This window comes from Phocoena sinus, chromosome 1, assembly GCF_008692025.1.
Source record: "Phocoena sinus isolate mPhoSin1 chromosome 1, mPhoSin1.pri, whole genome shotgun sequence".
Lineage (NCBI taxonomy): Eukaryota > Metazoa > Chordata > Mammalia > Artiodactyla > Phocoenidae > Phocoena > Phocoena sinus.
Window position 1 is genome coordinate 112770796 of NC_045763.1, and position 13388 is coordinate 112784183.

At 43.7% G+C, this 13388-nt stretch overlaps 1 protein-coding gene across 2 annotated transcripts in view; it reads right to left on the reverse strand.

The window, feature by feature from the left end:
• The window catches only part of GATAD2B (GATA zinc finger domain containing 2B), an 88632-nt gene extending 75815 nt beyond the window's left edge, over positions 1-12817 (reverse strand). The window contains exon 1 of one of the 2 annotated variants that reach the window (XM_032639634.1): positions 12583-12817. The gene's annotated coding sequence lies outside the window, so the exon portion shown is untranslated. The remainder of the gene's footprint in view (positions 1-12582) is intronic. The other variant, XM_032639640.1, reaches the window with a different exon arrangement.
• Between the last annotated feature and the right edge of the window lie 571 nt (positions 12818-13388).

The window sequence follows — 13388 nt, forward strand, 5'->3', positions numbered from 1 at the left end:
TTCATATGGCATCTCAAGGGATCCCAAATAGCCAAAACAATCTTGAAAAAGAAGAGGAGTCAGAGGACTTACACCTCCTGACTTCAAAATTTACTACAAAGGTAGAGTAACTGAAACAGTGTGGTACTGGCATAAAGACAGACATACAGATGAATGGAACAGAACAGAGACTCCAGAAATAAAGCCTTGCATATATGGTCAAATGATTATCAACAAGGGTGTCAAGGCCATTCAATGGAGAAGGGACTGTCTTTTCAACAAATGGTGCTGGAAAAACTGGATATCCACATGCCAAACAATAAAACTGGACCCTTACCTTAGAGCATATACAAACATTAACTCAAAATGGATCAAAGACCTAAATGTAAGAACTAAAAGTATAAAACTCTTAGAAGGAAACAGAGGAGAAAAAAGCTTCATTACATTGGAGTTGGCAAAAATTTCTTAATACAACACAAAAAATAGGCAACAAAAGAAAAAGTAAACTGGATCTCATCAAAATTAAAAATTTTGGGGACTTCCCTGGTGGTCCAGTGGTTAAGACTCCGTGCTTCCAATGCAGGGTGCCCAGGTTCGATCCCTGGTGAGGGAACTAGATCCCGCATGCCGCAACTGAAAGATTCCGCATGCCGCAACTAAGACCCGGTGCAGCCAAATAAACAATTTTTTAAAAAATTAAAAATTTTTGTGCATCAAAGGACATTATCAACAGAGTAAAAGAATAACCCACAAAATGGGAGAAAACATTTGCAAATCATATATCTGATACAGGATTAATATCTAGTATAAGGAACTCCTACCATTCAACAACAAGAAAGCAAACAACCCAATTAAAAAATGGGCAAGGCCTTGAATAGACACTTCTCCACAGAAGATATACGAATGACCAATAAGCACATAAAAAGATGCTCAAAATCACTAATCATTAGAGAAACGCAAATCAAAACAATGAGATACCACTCCATAGCAATTAGGATGGCTTTTATAAAAACAAAAATTAAAAAAAAAAAGAAAGAAAATAGTCAAGTGTTGGTAATAAGAACATAGAGAAACTGGAATCCTCGTACACTGCTGATGGGAATGTAAATGATATAGTCACTGTAGAAAACAGTATGACAGTTCCTCAAAAAATTAAACATAGAATTGCCATATGATCCAGCAATTCCAATTCTGGGTATACACCCAAAAGAATTGAAAGCAGGGACTCAAACAGATGTCTGTACACTCATGTTCACCGCAGCATCATACACAATAGCCAAAAGGTGGAAACAACCAAAATGTCCGTTGACAGATGAACAAGTAAACAAAACGTGGTAAAGTGTGTACACACACACACACACACACACACACACATATATAATGGAATATTAGTCAGCCTTAAAAAGGAATGAAATTCTGACACATGCTACAACATGGATGAACCTTGAAGGCATTATGCTAAAATGAAATAAGCCAAACACAAAAGGACAAAAATTGTATGATTCTACTTACGTGAAGTCCTTAGAGTAGTCAAATTTACAGAGACAAAGTAGAATAGTGGTTGCCAGGGGCTAAGGGGAGGAATAACAGGGAATTATTTTTTAATAGGTACAGAGTTACTATCTGCCAGGCAGAGAGAAGTTAAAGGTCTTACAACTAGTAAGCAGCAAAGTAGAAATTTGAACCTAGGACTTTCCAACTGCAGAGCTATACTTTTAAAAGCGACCAAAACTTATTCTAGTTTAACCAAAGAAGGAAAGATTTCAACTAATTATGTAAAAATACCCCCAAGATTAGTACCAATACTAGACTATTTTCTCATATCCAGACACCAGAATTAAATGTAAGCACAACACCAAGAATGGTTGGTTCTGACGGAGAACAAGAGAGTGCAAAGTTTTTCAGAATAACCAGCAAAACCTAATGTGACACTCTAGGCAACACATGAAACATGTGCTAAGCAGCCCCAGTAACAACAAAATTAAAATGACCACTTTCAAAGGCTTCTTCAGATAATTCTTAAAGCTATAAAACGATGAGTAAAAATCTCACTGTTCTCCTCCAATACACCTCTGCACCATAAAAGTGCCCCTTATACAGTCATCTTCACACTCTCAACCAAAGTGAATCTAGAAGACAGCAAAGAAGTCACACATAACTAGAGACACTTCTAAGTTTTAATTTTTGATACTTTATCATATTGTATTTTACTCCCTCCTGTGAATATTATCAGGTATTCAGCCAGCCAGAATAGAAGGTTTAATCTGGAAATAGAAACTGCTCAGATTCTAACCTTGGTTATACTCTTCTGCGACATCTACCACTCTGTCTTTGACAAAACTGGGAACCTACAATTTAATACCAGATATATATCAAGGCCTCGGTAGTATGAATGCAACAGTCAAAACAGTTCATTACAGATGGTACCCCTTCGTGTATAATAATTTATTAAATCTCAAAAAAAAAATTTTACACCACTATTTAAGCTAGAGACATCTTATTCCCTTGAACCCTCAAGGGTTTTCAAAGTTGCACTTGCTATTTTTAAGATGTCTCTGTCCACTGCAAGCACAGCTGTAAAAGATCCTTTTCCAGTCACCCATACTCCTTGAAAGCTTTCAGTTCAATATTAATGCATTATACAGAACTCAACTGGGAAATAGCTCTCCAAGCAGAAGGTGAAGAGTTAAAAATGGAGGCTAATGAAAACTTAAGACTGAATCCTAGTGCAGTAAGAGACCCATATTCTGGGCTTCCCTGGTGGCGCAGTGGTTCAGAATCCGCCTGCCAACGCAGGGAACACAGGTTGGAGACCTGGTCCAGGAAGATCCCACATGCCGCAGAGCAACTAAGCCCGTGCGCCATAACTACTGAGCCTGCGCTCTAGAGCCCGCAAGCCACAACTACTGAAGCCCGCGTGCCTAGAGCCCGTGCTCCACAAGGAGAAGCCACTAAAATGAGAAGCCCGCACACTGCAACGAAGAGTAGCCTCCGCTCGCTGCGACTAGAGAAAGCCCGCGCGCAGCAACGAAGACCCAACGCAGTCAAAATTAATAAATAAATAAAATTAATAAATTTATATATTAAAAAAAGAGAGACCCATATTCTAGTTTCCATTCACTTGGCAGAAAATATCTGGATTTAATATACTCTTAAGAAAGCAAAACTTTCAAATTCACAATGCACTCAGACAAGGAACTCAGCAAGCATTCTTTACTAACTGAATTATAAAATGAGAAAAGAAGAGCATTAGAGTAACACAATAATTATTCATGGACACTACTACATGAGAAAAGTGTCATGCTACTCACATCAGATTTGCATAGAATCTAACATAGGGTCTTCTAGCCAACCTCTCCAGGGCAGTAACAATACACATGACCAACTGCTTCAATCCATTTGATAGCAACAATCAATCTAGCCATATAAATGTTAAAGAGTGGTTAGAAAAGTGCCCCTCCCTCCAAAAGATGTTATCCTCTTGGGGAAACATTTTCAACGTTTTTCACTGGTAGCTCAACCTATTTAGTGGTGCACACCATTCAGGTAACCTTTATGCCTTTAAAGAACATAGGACAAATTTCTCAAAGTTTTGTTTTAATTTCAAGACTAATGTATCATCTTTAAAGGACTGAAAAAAATCAAAGGTATTGTTCCTTCTTGCCTCTGATCCCCAGGTCTGTCTGCATGACTCACAGACGAGAAAGAATGGGGGGCTTTACAGATTTCTTAGTGTGATACTACCATCTTTACAGAAAGGAAGGGTTTCTTGCTCCTGGCTCAAGGGATTCTGCTCACTCACAAAGCTGAAACCTTACTCTCCTGCTTCCTAGAACATTAGATGAAAGAAGGTGGGGGCAGCAGCTCAGTAACAGTTATCCTCCTGAGAACTCATTGAAGGTGAGGGCCAAGCTGGATGAGCTGTGCCATTTGCCTTAGAAGATTCATAAGGAAAAAAACTGCAGCCCCCGAACCAGTGAAGCTTCTAAAATATACCTAGTCTAAGGCCACCATACTAGTTCTCTGAAAAACCAGCACACTAAAGCAGTCAATTCCCTCATTCAAGAGTGACAACCCTTAAAAAACAACAACAACAACAACCCATGAAGAACTACAGGGAAGCAGAATATCAAGGTGCAGTACTGTCTTCTTGAAGAGATGCTCTTTCATGGCCAAATAATTTCCAGAAGCTTTGCATCCTTTAGCCATTCTTTTACCACTCCTAATACACAATATATATTTAGACACGCAAGGCTCTGGGACATTATGTTGTAAAGAAATCTGCCTTAACGCAGAATTTTTCAAAACCCTATTTGACATTATATTTTCATATAAGACCTATTAATATTGAGGATAACTATCTTTCTTTTGTTTGTTTTGTTTTTGTAAAGGCAAAACAAAACTCTGTAAGAAGCGTTAGGAGAATGGTAAGATCACAACTTTTGGAGTCAGGCAGAGTTGTTCAAATACTGGATTCACCACTTTTATTAATTTTTGAGATTCTAGCAAAATGACAACCTCCCTGGGAATTGAGTTTTCTCATCTGTAAAGTGATCATAATATCTCCCTCACAGAGTTACTGTAAGAATTTAAATAGCATAAAGCCTTACACAAAGAAAGTGCTCAACAAATGAGTTTATATTTACATTTTAAAAATTCCCTTCAGGGACTTCCCTGGTGGTGCAGTGGTTAAGAATCTGCCTGCCGGGCTTCCCTGGTGGCGCAGAGGTTGAGAGGCCGCCTGCCGATGCAGGGGACGTGGGTTCGTGCCCCGGTCCGGGAAGATCCCACGTGCCGCGGAGCGGCTGGGCCTGTGAGCCATGGCCGCTGAGCCTGCGCGTCCGGAGCCTGTGCTCTGCAACGGGAGAGGCCACAGCAGTGCGAGGCCCGCGTACCGCAAAAAAAAAAAAAAAAAAAGAATCTGCCTGCCAATGCAGGGGACACGGTTCGAGCCCTGGTCCAGGAAGATCTCACATGCCGCGGAGCAACTAAGCCCATGAGCCACAACTACTGAGCCTGAGCTCTAGAGCCCACGAGCCACAACTACTGAGCCCGTGTGCCACAACTACTGAAGCCGGCACGCCTAGGGCCCGTGCTCTGCAACAAGAGAAGCCACCGCGATGAGAAGTCCATGCACTGCAATGAACAGTAGCACCTGCTCGCTGCAACAAGAGAAAGCCCCCATGCAACAAACATCCAACGCAGCCAAAAATAAATTAAATAAATAAATAATAAAATAAATTCCCTTCAAGTTCCAAAAGTTGCAAAAATGTAATTTTTTAAAATCTGAGGGAAAAATTACAGAATCCATGACTGAAATACTCCCTGAGAAGTGTAATTTCTCAGGATTTTGCAAACTTTTTAATCCACTGGACTGAGAAAGCCTTTAAATTTGCCACATTTAAGATGATATAGGGGGACTTCCCTGGTGGCACAGTGCATAAGACTCTGCATTCCCAATGCAGGATGTCCAGGTTCAATCTCTGGTCAGGGAACTATATCCCACATGCATGCCGCAACTGAGAGTTCAAGTGCCATAACTAAGGAGCTGGCGAGCTGCAACTAAGGAGACTGCCTGCCACAACTAGGACCTGGTGCAACCAAATAAATAGTATTTAAAAAAAAAAAAAGAATGATATACAGGAACACACTACACCTACTGATAAAAATGGATATGAACAGAACACATGTTGTAGAAGAGTATTTATGGTTTCAGTGATAAAAAGGGCCTTACATGAATATAAACAAGAAAAAATGAGTTGTGAGAAAAGCTCAGCTTGTGTCAGTACATAATAACTAACAACTGTACAGTGTTTTAGCTTATAAAACATCTTTACATGCATAATCTCATTTGACTGACAAAGAGACCTAGTTAAACAGATAAAGCAGCTACTGATCCTCATTTCTACGCTGAGAAAACTATGGCTTGGAGACTTCAAGTGACTCAACCAAGGTCACACAGATGATAAAAAGAACCAAGACTCCAAACTTGTTCTTCTGCTCCCAGAACATAACAAATAGGGCATCTTCTAAATGTACGCAGCATTTTCTCAACCCACAGAATTATTCATATTTTAAAATACTTTTTGGGTGACAGGCACCATGCTAGGCACTGGAGACACAGAAGTAAAAAGACATGCTATCTCTTTATTTCAGAATGTTGTCAGACCACTGGGGGGAGACAAGCAATATTTATAAATTACAGTGAGATCAAAGAAGAAAGCATATCTAAGTCTCTTTGGGCAAGTCAAGGAAGGCTTCCCAGAGACAGCAGCATTTGAGATGAAATTTGGTAGCTGATCTGGGAGCTAAAAGAACTGTATTTGGAGGACTTCCCTGGTGGCACAGTGGTTGGGAGTCAGCCCGCCAATGCAGGGGATATGGGTTTGAGCCCTGGTCCAGGAAGAGCCCACATGCCACAGAGCAACTAAGCCCGTGCACCACAGCTGCTGAGCCTGCTCTCTAGAGCGTGCAAGCCACAACTACTGAGCCCGTGTGCCAAGAGCCCGTGCTCTGCAACAATAGAAGCCACCGCAATGAGCAACCCACACACCGCAACAAAGAGTAGCCCCTGCTCACCGCAACTAGAGAAAGCCCACACACAGCGATGAAGACCCAACGCAGCCAAAAATAAATAAATTTTTAAAAAAAAGAATAAAAGAACTGTATTTGCTCATGTATAAACTGTAAAGGGAGAAAAGTAAGGCTGGATAGAAAAACAAAGGTCAAGATTTACAAAGGGGCTTTGATATTATGCAGAGTACCTTTAAATGACTGGAAACTATTGAATACCTCTGAGAAGGCCAAGTAGAATAATCAGATCTCCATTAGACTATTTTTAAGAGAATATGATTGAGAGTTTAAAAGGAAACGACTAAAAACAAACAGAACTGTAAGAGATCATGGCAATATTCCAAATAAGAGTTGCTGTGGTCCTGAATTAGGAGACCCGCAATGAAGATACAGAAAAAAGGTATAGATTCAGAAATATTTGGAAAGTAATGGATAAGGGAGAGAGAGAGAATTGACAATGATGCTCTCATTTCTGGCTTAGGTGACTCAATGAATCACAAAATGGGAACAGATGATGAAAATGCTGAGCTTGAGGTACCAATGGAATACAGAGATGGATATGTCTAGCACAAAGTAGACAACTGGAAACAGAGGGCTGGAGTTTAGGAGATGTGATAATATATGTGAATATATATGAAGATTTTTTTCCATAATCAAGTGTTATTTACCATTTCAATGGGAAGGCAATCATTTTATCATCGTTATTTGTATAACGCTTCAAAGTTCAAAAAACATTTTAATATCCTGTATCATACCACATTTCATAGTTTTGTTATAAACAAATACGAGGTTAGGAAAAATTATTATTATTCCTATTTGATCAAGAAATAGTTATTGAGTATTAACTACATGCCAAACACTGCACTAGGCATTAAACAAAACACCAAAGTAAATCCATGCTTTCATAGACCTTCCATCATACCAGGGGAATCAATAAGCAATAAATGTAACAAATAAGTGTGTTAGAAAGCTGTAAGTGCTATATGAAAAAGAAAGAACAGAGAAGGATTACAAGTGAGGGGTGGAAGCTAAAGGTGAAATTTTAAATAGGGGTAGGATAAAGTCTCATTGAAAAGGTGACATTTAAACAAAGGCTTGATTGAAAAAGGTAAGAAAATTAGTCATTTGTATTATCTCTGTGGGAAAAACTAGTTATTTCCCACTAGAGGGAATAACTAGTGCAAAGGTCCTGAGATAGAGTGTGGCTAATGCACTTAAGGAACAAGTCAATGTGGCTGGAATGGAGTGAGCAAAAGGGAGGATGACAGGAGATCAAAAAGAAAGAATAGGGAGAGGCAGATCATGTAAGACCTTAGAGCCCAAGGTAAAGACTGGCTTTTACTGTGCAAGAAACAGGAGTTCAAAAATTTGGAGGCTTGGGAATTCCCTGGCGGTCTGGTGGTTAGGACTCCGTGCTTTCACTGCTGAGGGCCTGGGTTCGATCCCACAAGCCACGCGGCCAAAAAAAAAAAAAAAATTTAGGAGGTTTACCCAAAATACTGTATCAAATAAATGGTAAAGCTAGGATTTGACCCGGGATTTCTAGACTCTCTACCCTTGTGTTCTGCTATTCCAATTTGCCACTTATTAGCCCACAAAATCCCTCCAAGGAAGTCTGAATTTAAATATCCTCAAGAAGCTAACTTTATAACTACCTTCTAGGTTAGAGATGCACAACCTCTCCAATTAACATTTCTAATCCCTCACAACCATAATGAGAATTTACTAATCCTAAAGTCTAATCTAAATCCTAATATCCAGCCTATTTTTTGGTAGATTACAAACTCCACCTTCCCCATAAATGAGACAAGATCAAGAAAGCTTTGTTAGGAGGCTTAAAGCATGACTTTCAGGTTCAAGTAACGATAACCTGAATTACTTTTAAAAATGTGTACTAGCCAGATGTGAAAAAAAAAAACAAGAGAATGGCTCAGGAATGCCAAAGTATTGTCATTTTCCTTAATAGTTTACTGTTAGTATTAATAACAACTAAGTTCACATGTAGTCAAAGAAGCTTCTGCAATTATTATGACTCTTTGAGGTCTGGGATTTGACCATTTCATACCTCAAAATTAACAAAATATGTGTCCTCATTCATCTGTTGCTTTTGGTACAAGCCAGAACTCTTGATAGCGTCTTGCCGGTTGATGGCAACTTACGGCAAACACCAGAGGATTGTGAGGGAGACATCAAACATTACTGAGATACCATCTGGAAGTATATCAGACTGGTTAAGCCCTTAATGACCCTGGGTCACTCCTTTCCTACTGAATAAACTCAAACCGTATAGGGATATTTCATATATCCATAAAAGAGAAGGTAAAAGATGGAACACGAAGAAGGAGCACTTCAAATCAAATCTACTCTTCAGAGGATTTCATCACTACTACGCAAATATAGGAGGCTCTCTGCTTCATGGACTCTGGAGCCACCAAAATCCCCAACCAGTACCTACAGAAAAAACATCACAGGGATTACTGAAGATAAACTATATGGCTAATAGACGCTTCCCCCCACCAAAGCCAGTTCTTTTCAACAAAAGCTGAACTTCCTTATGTATCCAATTCCCAGGATTGCTTGCTTAGCCAATGCAAGAGAACTGCAACTTCGTGTGGCACTGCCTGATAGGCTGGATTTTTCCTGAGCAAGAGGTGAACAGCTTTATGCCAGGACTAGATTTATAGTCAATCTGACTGTGTGTCTTTTTTTTCTTCCCCTCTAAACTGTCTCAGAAAATGCCTGGCGATTGTGCCTTAATATGTAATGAAGCAGAGCTTTAAGTACTGCAAGTGGTCTGGAGAAGAAAGTCCTTCAGTTCCAGTATGGCTCAAATCATGACTTCTCTAGCAATTGTTTTAATCAACCAAAGCTGGTTTGGCTTTTCTCAATGAACTAAATGAGCATCCTGAGCTGAGTGCAGAGGGGCTACTTGTCAGCATGACTCCCAATGAGGTGGCTAACATGGAATAAGCTCCAGAGTCTAGAAACCAGGACAGCACAGCTGCTGTTCCCCTAAATATGCACCTTCAGCTTGATGGGTGGGGGAGGTAAGGAAGGAAGGAAGAATCAGTAAATTGAAACAAGAGGGACATCCCTGGTGGCACAGTGGTTAAGAAGCCTCCTGCCAATGCAGGGAACACGGGTTCGAGCCCTGGTCCGGGAAGATCCCACATGTCTTGCAGCAACTACACCCGTGCGCCACAACTACTGAGCCTGCGCTCTAGAGCCCACGAGCCACAACTACTCAGCCCACGAGCCACAACTACTGAAGCCCACATGCCTAGAGCCTGTGCTCTGCAACAAGAGAAGCCACCGCAATGAGAAGCCTGCGCACTGCAACGAAGAGCAGCCCTGGCTCTCTGCAACTAGAGAAAGCCCTTGCACAGCAAGGAAGACTCAACATAGCCAAAAATAAATAAATTAAATTAAATTAAAATAACAACAGGCCTAGTTTACATACAACATACGAGACAACGCTTAATCCAGAGGTCCCAGCAGAAGATTAGGATACTATTATTGACACACTGACTCTTCTTCCACACTGCTGTTCTCTAAACAAAACCCAACCTGGAGATCTGGGTGGGGGTGGGGGGAAAGTGGGGGCGGTGGGTGGTAAGGAGAGACATTAGTCCAAAAAAGGGGAGGCAGGCAGCACACAGACTTTTGAATGTACTTTAAGACTGAAATTCAGAACAGAATTCTCACGTTTCCCTTCCCCACCACCCTACGGCCTTACGCTAAAAACGGCAGTAAAAGTTACTGCCGTAACTTACATCTGAAGTGCTGATCAGGGAACCTGGTTAACGTTGTACCTAGACAAGTATTTGAATGTAGCCTCTATTCAGACCCTACTGGGACTGCCTCTAAACAGGAAGTTAAGAGACATCACACATAGGCAGAGAAGGCAAACCACAGTGTCAAAAAGATGGATTCTGCTGTCAGCTACTCATCACTCTCACCTCATCAAAAGTGTTCTCAAGTCAGGAATAGGCAGGACAAAAGTCCATAAGCCTCACCTCTTCTCAAACTGGGTCACTCAGCCTAAAGGTTCAGCCTTCTGATTCCTGCTAATTAATACTTATCTGCTTCATTCCTTACCATGATGACTACCACTGCCACTAGACTAAAAAACTATATTCCTCTTAAAACGGAACACAGTACTACCAAATCAGTACTCCCATTAACTCGTTATTTATACAGCCCATCTGCTTAAACAGCCCAAGGAAAGACTCTTCTTGACCCAGCCCATTCCAAAACAGTCAGAGACTGAATATCAGTCACAAAAAAGCAGCACCATTTCCAACAGGTGTGGGCCTTCCCTCAAAATATATTGAGCCTGTCCAAAGCACCACCTTTACCAGCTCCAGCAGTAGCCTCTTTCCCAACCAAGCACCAACAGAAATGCTACTACAGGACAATACTCTACCGAGACTGCTCCAACACCAAAAATATGAATCCAAATGGTTATCTCAAGGAAGAGTTTAAATCAGTGTATCAAAGAAGGAGCAGTAGAGTTAGCACTAAACTCCCAAATAGGATAATCTCCAACATACAGACAACAACATATAGACAGCCCGCTGCTGCAAGAAAACAACCAGAAGTCATCTGTACTGGGACGGGGACTGGATGGCTGGAGAACACAGGTGAGAGAGAGAGAGACTTCTTTTCACTTTGTATCACATGCATGCATTGTCTTTTTAAAAAATAATTTTGAGAGAAAAATGTTTTAAAAACTCAAAAGCATCAGCTCTTCTCCCAACACAGATCTGTTAAACTGGCTTTTACTCCAGCTGCTGCAAGTTCAAATCTCTTTCAGTCTGGCCTGAAAGCACTACTCTTTTCCTTTGCTGAAACACACTACATTAAGCATCTCCCTGCTCTCTTAACACGCACACAAAAGCCCTCTAAATAATCATTTATCAGAAATGAGAAAACTGGTTCTCGGAAGGCTACCTGATTCTCCAGATGACAGCAGCAGAAAAGGCTGATAGCTAGCTCAGTTAGCATCCACATGCCACCCACCCACCATCAATGCCTCCATCTCCACTTCAGGGCCAGCCCTATGAACTAACACCTTGTGTGTGGAGGGAAGTTGATGCTAGGGAAGAATCCAAAGAGGCTACCATACCTTTATGAAGGGGGAAAGTGCCTGGGCCGGCGAATGGCACCGAAAGCTCTGCACTCATAGGAGTGGCTGGCTCCTTAGAGCAGGGAGGCAAAAAGTACTCTAAGTCCGGATTTGGTTTAGTAAAAGGTAAGTTCTAGTTCCATCGACCCTCAGGCACTGAACTGGGATACAGATCCAGTGGGTCCCAGAAGCCCGGCTGAAGAAAGGGGTAGTTTAGTCCCTACAGAAGACAAGTACCCACACAGGCTTAGACAATTCCCTTCTAAGGGAGGACGAGGGAACGGTGGACGATGAAATAAAGGAGTAAGGTTCTGCGTTCCAGATCCCTTCGCCTTAAGAAAGGTAATCATCCCGTGCTTCCTTCACCCTTAAGGATCCCCCATTTGTCCCAACCGCCAGCAAACACAAGACTGAGAGCAGGGAGCGGCCCCCGCACCCTGAGGGCACCACTGGGGGTGGAGAGAGTTAAGGGGGGGCGCGCTAGAGAGGAAGGAGGGGAGCATGGCGGGCCTGAGGCAGTGAGTGAAAGCGGGGAAGGCGGGGGAAACGGGGCGCGAGGGAGGGGAGAAAGAGTAAAAGGAGAAGAAATGAAGGGACACGAGCTGGGGGCGCGCGAGGCCGAAGTGAAAGACCGGGGCGCGCGCGCGGAGCGGGGGGAGGGGATGAGGTGAAGGGGGAGCGCGAGGCGGGGGCGCGCAGTGCCGGGGTGGGGGGAGGGGGACGCAAGGCGGGGGCGCGCGGGCGGGCGTCGGCTCGCGGGCGCTTCCCCTCCCCCCGCCCCTCCACCTTTCCCTTCCCCCACCTCCGCCACCACCGCCTCCTCCCAGCCTCCCTCCCTTCCTCGCTCCTCACCGCCCCCGGGCGGGCGGGCGGTCAGGCTGGCCTAGGCCAAAGCTCCTCACCTGGCGGTGGCGGTGTAACTCCCGGCTAGCTCGCCTCCCCAGGCGGCGGCGGCGGCGTCGAAAAAGGAAGAGGCGACGGCACAGTAGGTTCCGGACCCCGCTGACGGGACCGGGGGCGGGGGTGGGAGAGGGGGGCGGGCCGGACCCGGGCGGGCGGGCGGAGCAGACACTGCGGTACAGACGGGGGCAGCGGCGGCGGCGGCGGCTGCACCGGCGGCGGCGGCACCACACAAACAAGGACGCTGATTGGGCAGCTGCCAAGCGCCTCGACTCCGCCTTTCCCACACGCCACGACGCCCATTGGGCGACCTGAGCCGGCCTCCCCGCCCTCCTCTTCTCAGCCATACCAATAGGAGACAGGATGCCGGGGCTACACCCCACCCTTGAAGAGTGAGTGGCTGGAGAAGTGATGATTGGCGTACCTAAGACCCAATCGTAAACGGAGGAGGGGGATGGTCTAGCGGGGGCGCGTTAATGGGTACCTCGGCCAGTCCCAGACACATCCGGGTCTTCAGCAGCCCATTAAGTGTCGGGGGTCAAAAAATCGCTTCAGGCTGCAACTTTACCTTAGAGACGTTTTGGTCCCCAGGCAGCCGCCGTACCCCAGTATCCCAAAACCGGGATTCCCCTTTGGCCTGTTCTCATTCTTCCAATTCTAAAGATGGAGCCTGGCGAGCGGCGCTGGGCTCTGTGTTGGATGGTGTTTCATCCCGACAGAATCCAGAAATTTCACGATAGAAGTAGCTTGAGGCGCTCAGGCCTTGCAGTCTATTTGGGGCGTGGCCTGTCTCCATCTGCCAAAGGCC